Source organism: Camellia sinensis, chromosome 15 (assembly GCF_055761805.1).
Source record: "Camellia sinensis isolate YWXY chromosome 15, ASM5576180v1, whole genome shotgun sequence".
Classification (NCBI taxonomy): Eukaryota; Viridiplantae; Streptophyta; class Magnoliopsida; order Ericales; family Theaceae; genus Camellia; species Camellia sinensis.
This window is the reverse complement of record NC_138975.1, coordinates 36895786-36904054: the sequence shown is the minus strand read 5'-3', so window position 1 is coordinate 36904054 and position 8269 is coordinate 36895786.

Below are 8269 nucleotides of genomic sequence, written 5' to 3'. Positions count from 1 at the left end.
CATCGACGAATAGTCTGAAGGAATCGCCGATGTAGATGCTGCAGGGTCTGAGCTTCTCTTTCTCTTGCTTTTTTGTCTTTGGCTGGGATTCTTTTTGCTTGTTGGGACAATGCTCATCTTAGCTCGACGGAGCCCGATGTGCGATGGCTTCAGGTGTGAGTTCTGCGACGAAGTCGGCCAAAACTTGGCCCTTTATTGCTGTTCTCGGCCTAAACTCCAGGTCAAACTGGCCCAGGGTTACTGCCCATTTTGCTATCCTTCCTGTTAAGTCTCCTTGTTGCAACAAGGACTTCAGTGGGTGCTCTGTTAGGACCACAATCTTGTGTGCCTGAAAGTAATGGCTCAACTTCTTTGAAGCCATTACTAAGGCCAGCATTAATTTTTCCAGTGGTAGGTATCTTGTTTCTGCGTCGGCCAAAGTTTTACTTACATAATAAACAGCCTTTTGTTCTCATTTTTCCTCTCGGATTAGCACTGCACTGACTGCGTGTTCTGAGACTGCTAAGTACAAAAACAGTTCCTCCCCTGGTACTGGGTTGGAAAGAACCGGAGTTGTGGTCAAGTACTTTTTTAGGTCGGTTAAGGCGGCTTCACATTCTTCTATCCATAGGAAGTCTGTGGTTTTTTTTACCAGGTTGAAGAAGGGTCTGCACTTATCTGAGCTTCTGCTGATGAATCTGTTTAGGGCTGCGGCCCTTCCAGTAAGCACTTGAACTTGCTTTGCCGATGTCGGGCTCTGTAAGTCCAGGATGGCCTTGATTTGGTCTGGGCTGGCCTCAATGCCCTTTTTTGTTACCAGATATCCTAAAAATTTACCTGATCCAACTCCAAAGGCGCACTTCGAGGCGTTGAGTCGGAGCCGATATCTTTTGAGTATGTCAAAGACCTCTTTTAAGTCGGCAAGATGACCCTTTGATTTCTTGGTCTTCACGACCATGTTGTCGATGTAGACTTCTACTGTTTTGCCAATCAAGTGCTTAAACATCTTTGTCACTAACCTCTGATAGGTTGCTCCTGCATTTTTCAACCCAAAAGGCATTACCTTGTAACAGTACAGGCCTTTAGGGGTGATGAATGCGGTCTTCTCCTCGTCTGGAGGGTACATGGCAATCTGGTGGTACCCTCTGTATGCATCCAAAAAACTCATCCTTTCATGTCCTGAAGTGGCGTCTACCAGTTGGTCGATTTTGGGCAGAGGAAAGCTGTCTTTGGGGCAACCTTTGTTGAGGCTGGTAAAGTCTACACAAACCCTCCATTTGCCATTTTTCTTTTTTACTACTACTATGTTGGACAGCCATGTTGGGTACTGAACTTCTCGGATGGCCCTGGCCTCCAGGAGTCTGTCTACCTCTTCTTCTACTGCTTCGACGTGCATTAACGTCGGTCTTCTGGCTTGTTGAATCACAGGTTTTGCCGATTTATCGACATTCAGTCTGTGGTAAGTGACCTCGGGGTCAATGCCTGGCATTTCATAAGGTCTCCAGGCGAACACCTCTATGTTTGCCCTTAAAAAATCTTCCAGTTCTCTTTCTTCTTCCCTAGCTAAGCCTGAGCCGAGAAAAAAGAAGCGCTCTTCGTCGTCCTCTTGGATGAAAACTTTTTTTAGCGCCTCTTCGCTCTTTTCGGCTGGTTCTTTCCCGACGTCTTCTAGGACCTCCATGTCCTCATCTTCAACTTCTGCTTTCCTTGGCTCTCGTATACTACAGGTGGACTTCATTGCTGTCATGGAGCAATTTTTTGCTTATAGTTGATCTCCTCTGACTTCTTCAATCCCATGCTCTGTTGGGAACCGTAGTAGTTGATGCAACGTTGAGGGAACTGCCCCCATTGCATGCAACCACGGCCTTCCCAAGATGATGTTGTATGGTGAGGGCGTGTCAATTACCAGAAATTCCATCTGGATCTTCTTAGTGCCGGCTTGTACTTCCAAGCTTGTTGCGCCCAGTGGCCATGTCGGCGTTCCATTAAAGCCGACCATCGGGCCGCTGGATTGTTCTAAGTCATCAGGGTGAAGGCCCAGCTCCTTGTAACATCTGACATACATGATGTCACAGGAGCTGCCTTGATCTATTAGGATGCGTTTCACTTGGCACTCCCCAACCTGGAGGGATACTACCAAGGCATCATTATGCGGATGTTGGACCAATTCCAGGTCGGCTTCAGTAAAGGCTATCATCGGCCCTTGGCATTCTTCTGGCCGATGTCTCTTCTCCCCGACTTGGTAGACATGCTGTAAATGTCTTACCTTCTGGGTCTCCCCTCTGACTTCGTTTTCGTCGACCCTTGAGTGGATCACATTAACCACCCTCGGTCTTCCTGCTTGTGGTGGCTGTGCTGGGGGAGGCGGTGCTGCTGGTGCTTGAGGCAACCTTGCTTGTTCTTCCCTTGTCCTGGCTTCATCGACCAGGTCCCTCAGAAGGCCTTGTCTCACCAGGTCCTCCAAGTGTGCTTTCAAGGCTCTGCAACCTTGAGTTGGGTGTCCTTCTTCATTGTGGTAGGCACAACGTTTACTAACGTTCCTTCCCATGAATTCCCCTGGTGCTCTTGCCGGAGCCCTGAAATAAGGTTGGTTTCGAATTTGATCTAGGACTTTATGGATTGGGATTCGGAATACCGTCGTTACTGCCTGTTTACTTCTCAACTCTGTTTCTTGTTTGGTCGGCCCATTGTTGCCTCGGCCTCGCTTCGGTGAGCCATTGCCCTTTTCTTGCTTTACCTCTTTGTTTCCCGATGTATCTTCTTCGGCTCTGGCGTACTTCTCAATTCTTGCCATGAGTTCTTCCATGCTTTTTGGCAATATTTTTGCCAAAGACTTCCGTAGTGGGCAGTCATCTTTCAGGCTGTTCTTGAAAGACACGACCGCTACCTCTTGGTTGCATTCGGGTATTCGGTTGAACACCTCGTAGTACCTCTTCGCATAGGCCCTAAGGCATTCTTCCTTGATGATTCTTAGAGCCATCAAAGCATCAACCCTCAGGGGTTGCAGCTTGTTGGTCACGAACCTGGCCACAAACATCTCGGCCAGGCCTTCCCATGTCTTTATGCTTCCCTTTGGTAATTTATGGAACCAATCAGATGCAATTTCCCCAAAGGATGAGGGGAATACTTTGCAGAGCAACGGCTCGTTCCCGCTATATAACGCCATTGAATTCAAGTATAGTCCAACATGAAAGTTTGGATCTGACTTGCCATCATAAATTTGAAACCTCGGCATACTGAATCTTTTTGGTGGTTCGAATTTGTCCAGTTCCACCGAGAAAGCTGTCTTCGGCTTTACTGGGGAGTTTACCTCGGCTTCAACATTCTGCTGCCTCCTTTTGAGGTAGTCCCTCAGGTCTTCTTTGCTCCTTCTTGGAGCTCGACTGTCTATGGATTTTAGTCTTTTTGGTACACTGCTTTCGTCCTCGTGGTGGGCCCGTTTGGATCTTTCTCCATGGGTTGTGTCAAAGCAGAGTGCTTGCCTTTGAACATGCCGATGTTCTTTGGGCTCTGGATTCTTCATGTGGTGCGTCCTTCGGGACTCTTCTTGCCTCGGTTCTTCTCGTCCGACTTCCCTGGAAGGCCGGTGAGAATGCCTTCCGCTCCTGGTATGCTGAGGGACGTCGGGGATTATTTTTCTTCCGCCCTTCTAGGCGTTGGTTGCTGGTATTAGCGTATCTTGCAGCGGGTATGGTGGCTGCATAACATTATTCTGCATCATGAAGTTGACGACTGACTGAAGGTCTGCCAACTTGTTCGCCAATTCTTTTACTTCCTCATCCCTCCGTAGGCATCTGTCCCTCCATACCTGGAGGTTATCTTCATTGTAGTACTTTCCTTGGTCTGTCCTTTTTGACGTGTCGCCTTCCTGGATGACGTCTTTCTCTCTGTGACCCTGGTCACGGGCTTCTGTATTGTGGTTGTCTCCTTCAATGTCAAGGTCAATTGGTCTGCTACTCCCAGCGGGAGCGTCATCCCCAATATTTTCCTGCTGTCCGTTACTGGCCATCTATTCTTCCTTCGTTCCCACAGACGGCGCCAAATTGTGTGGGTGAAAATCTGACCACACTGCCTGCTTAGTAACCAGCTGGAGAGCACAGGCAGAATAGATGGCTTCAGTAACCTGTAATAGAAAGAAAAGGCTCCGGCGGTGGTTCTTCCACCCGAGGGGCACTCCGACGATCAAGTCAGTATATCTCTCAAAGATAATCAAGTGCAAAACTTAATATTCAAAACATAAATTACATACCTTAGACCCACGGGGGTGCCTCTTTTTTATAATATACTCAATCCAAGTCCTACTAGAAGTATGACTTCTATGAACTCCAATTTAGTGCTTACTTTGGACTCTTTAAGAGATAAAGATAAACTCCATAAGGGCTTTATCCTTATCTTGGTTAAGTCCCCTCTTCGTCTTAGGACTCTTGTCCTTTATTCGCTTATCTCGGATTCCGATATCTTCGGAGATAACCTCGGCTTCTTCGAGATCATCTCTGCCTAACTACCACGACACGTGGTACCTCGGCTGACACGTCGGCGTCACCATGCCACGTGTTAGTATTCAGAAAATATATCCCCACACTATATGACCTTGGAGGTTTCGTAGGCATTAAAGCATGCTCGCTAAACAAGTGATTATTACATTTTAAGGTCGATATGATTAAAAAAAAAAAAAGGTTTTTATAATGGGTTTTTAATTAAAATTTCATATTTCCAAATGAGGCCTTTGCTATGACTGGATAGTGACAAAATACTTTTGATAATGTTATATATATATTAATCTGTGTGGGAAAAGATTTTTTTGACTTTTTGGGTTAAAATAGTAATTAAAAGATAAAACGGTGGAGCTAGAGACCACTAATTTACGCTGTGTTTGGTTGGAGGATTTGAATAGAGATTTGGAAAGAAAAAGGAAAAAGTTAGGTGAAATGTGAATAAAATATACCTACATTTCATCTAGTTTCACACACCTTTTCCCTTTTCCTTTCCAAATCCCTCAACTAAACACAACATTAGTGGCTCTAAACCCACCACTAATGAGGTGGCAAAGCAAAAAAAAAAAAAAAGACACAATACAAACTGTGGCAGTGGATGCCCACTGCCATATCACTAGTGGTAGCTCTAATTAGAGCTCCCACTCATTTTTCAAGATAAAATAGACTACAATAGCTAATAAGACAAATTGTCACATCAAATCCATAATCATTTTATTTTTTCTCTCACAAATATCATATCAAACTACAACAAAATTCAACTATCTTATCAAAAACTAAAATAGCCAACTAAAATAGTTAACTTTCCAAACACCCCAAATGTTATGTCAATGGTGATTTTGTTAGGAGTGATGATTCATCCCACTAATTTTTGGACCACTAATAGCTCTAATGAGCTTAAAAAAAAAAAAACAAAACAAAACAAAACAAAACAAAAAACAAAAAACAAAACAAAACCAACTCAAGCCAAAACATCACATAACTTTGGTGGGGGCCACTATGCCACATCATTAGTGATGCTCTAGAGCTCCCAATTTAGTGCTCTAAAACATTATTCTTTTGTTAGTTTCCGTGCAACAATCTTTCTTTCAATTTAGGCCTCGTTTGGCAAACAACATTTTTAGCCTAAAAATTAAAAAATTACTAAAAAATTAAAAAGTTACTAAAAAATCAAAAAGCCTATAACATATATTAAAAAGTCACTCTAAACATACTAATTTTTTTTTACCTCATATTTTAAGCAAAAAATCAAAAATTTACTAAAATAATCTATTTCCAAAAGATGCTTTATTTTTAAATTTTAGCTATTATTTCAAAAGAGAAGTGATTGAGACCCCCTCACAGGCCAAGGGGGTTGTGGGGGTCACATTTTTGAGGGGGTGTGGATCATTCTTGTATTTCAAAATTACATAAAAATCATGTTTTATTTTAATTTAAAGCAATATATTAGAAAATAAAATAACATACGGTATAATCATGGAAAAGGAGCATAATAATCTATCCTGGGCTACGGATTGATTTTTTGATTTTTTTTTTCTGTGTGTTTTTTTGTATTTTGTTTTAGTGTATTTTTCCTCATTTGTGGAGGCTTTTCTCCTCCTCTATGGAGGGTTGAGTTTGTCTCTGATGGTTGTTGATCGCAGTATGTAGTGAGTTACGGTTATTGGTTGGTGACCGCAATATATTGCAGGTTATGGTTGTTGTTGTTCGTGGGTTAGTGTTTGGAACACTGAATATTGGTTGTATGTCCTTTTAAAAAAGGGTGATAATCACTCTTCATGTATTTGTATTTATCTATCAATAAATTCTAATTTTGAAAAAAAAATAATAATAAGAATCTAAGCGGTTAGATCATGCTAACATTTTTACATTTGATAGTTCATTGTTTTTTAAAAATAATTAATGTACTTGATTCGTTCTACCCGTGAAATTGTAGGGTTTTTATATCCAAAGATGACAAGGTAGATAGAACATCTTCATTGTATGTACACTTGTTTTCTTTTCTTTTCTTTTTTTTGGTAATAAATATCAATCTTAATTTTTGCTGAGAGTGTTTTGAATTTCTTTTTATTGGTTTATGATATTTTTTAAGAGAGAAATGTGGTTTTGGAATATAGCAAAACCTTTTAACTAGTTATTGTAGATTTTTTTTTTTATATTTTAAATTCATGATATTTTTTAAGCAATAGCAATACGGAATGGCTCATCTCCATACCACTGTGTTCCATACTCTTCAATTCTTTATACTGTGGACTCCATTTTGAGCTACAATGATGCCCTGAACCATTAATCTCATAAATTTTACAGTGAAGGTTATCAGTGCCACTGGTGACTCTAGAAAATCTTATAGATGAATTCACTCAAAAAATTTAAACTTCATAAATTTTATTTACAAAAATTTAAGTTAATTAACATTTGAATTTCTCCATCTCCACCGTCAAGTAAAATAATTTTTTTAATAAAATATTATCATCTTAACAAATCAAAAAAAAAAAAACATAAATTTTTACAATCATATTTAACGAGTTGTTAATGAAATGAAATGGCCTTTGATAGGGCCGCGTGGAGAAGAAGGATTTATGTAGCCGACCCCATTTGATGGGACTTAAGGTTTGGTTTGGTTTGGTTTGGTTTGGTATATTTAACGAGTTGTCATTTTTTGAACTATTAGATGATAATTTCATTGTCAATAGTGTCAAACAGATCCTCTTTTTATATAGATAATCAAGCAACTATTTAACCATGGATCTCTCATTTGGTTTGAGTATTGAAAATAGAAACATAATAATAATAAAAAAAAAATACTAGGTTTGGTTTCTAATGATGGGATTCCTTATTTTTTTAAGAGGAAATTATATCTCAATGGGAGAAAAAAATTTACACAAATATGGAAGGGTGTAAGTTACACTCTCACAATATTTTACTTACATTCTATCACAAAATCACTTGTATCTCACATGTTTTTGTAATTATTTTTGTCTGTCTCACTATTTTAAAATTCTTCTTTTTTTTTTAATGGAATCAATTCGTTATCAAACAAAATTTTATCATAAAAACAATAAATAAATAAATAAAATCTAAGATTTTTTGGTAAGGTGATAGGTGGACGGGACCCATCATCCTTTCACTAGAATAAATTAGTCATTGCTGTAGGAGTATTACTCCACCACTCATATTCGGATAAGTGTTCAGTTGTCTTCTTAAGGGGAACAAATAAGTAGTGGGACTCATTGTTTCAACCAATAATAGTTAGGCTGGAGCACTACCTAAATTTGCCTCTAGGACAATGCATATTTTCTCTTTCACTAGAGTAGTCAGTACAAAAAATTAAATTCATCGAATATTAATAAATAGATAGACAATTTAAATTTAAACTTATACCCGTGAACTATGTTAAAAAAATAAATAAAATTTGTTCATATGTCTACTAATTTTAAATGATATTAATTTCTTATACAACTCATTTTTACTATTAAATTTACAAAATGAACCGTTTTAATTATCATTGTCAACTCAAAAATGAGACTCACAATTCGTTTGGGATAAACTTGGGCTTTGTTTGGAAAGTGAGTTAATTTTTTGGCTATTTTATCTAAGGCCTTGTGGTTTTTTTTATTTTTATAAGAGAAAAAATGAAATAATTATAGTTTGGATGTGACATTTTGTCTTGTTGACGTTTTAATTCTTTTTTTATGACTATTTTAACCTTTTAACCTCTAAAACCAACATGTCAAACGAGGGTTTTGTTAGTTTGACTTTGACAATTTGGCTAAAAAAAATTTGTTTGAGATAAACCT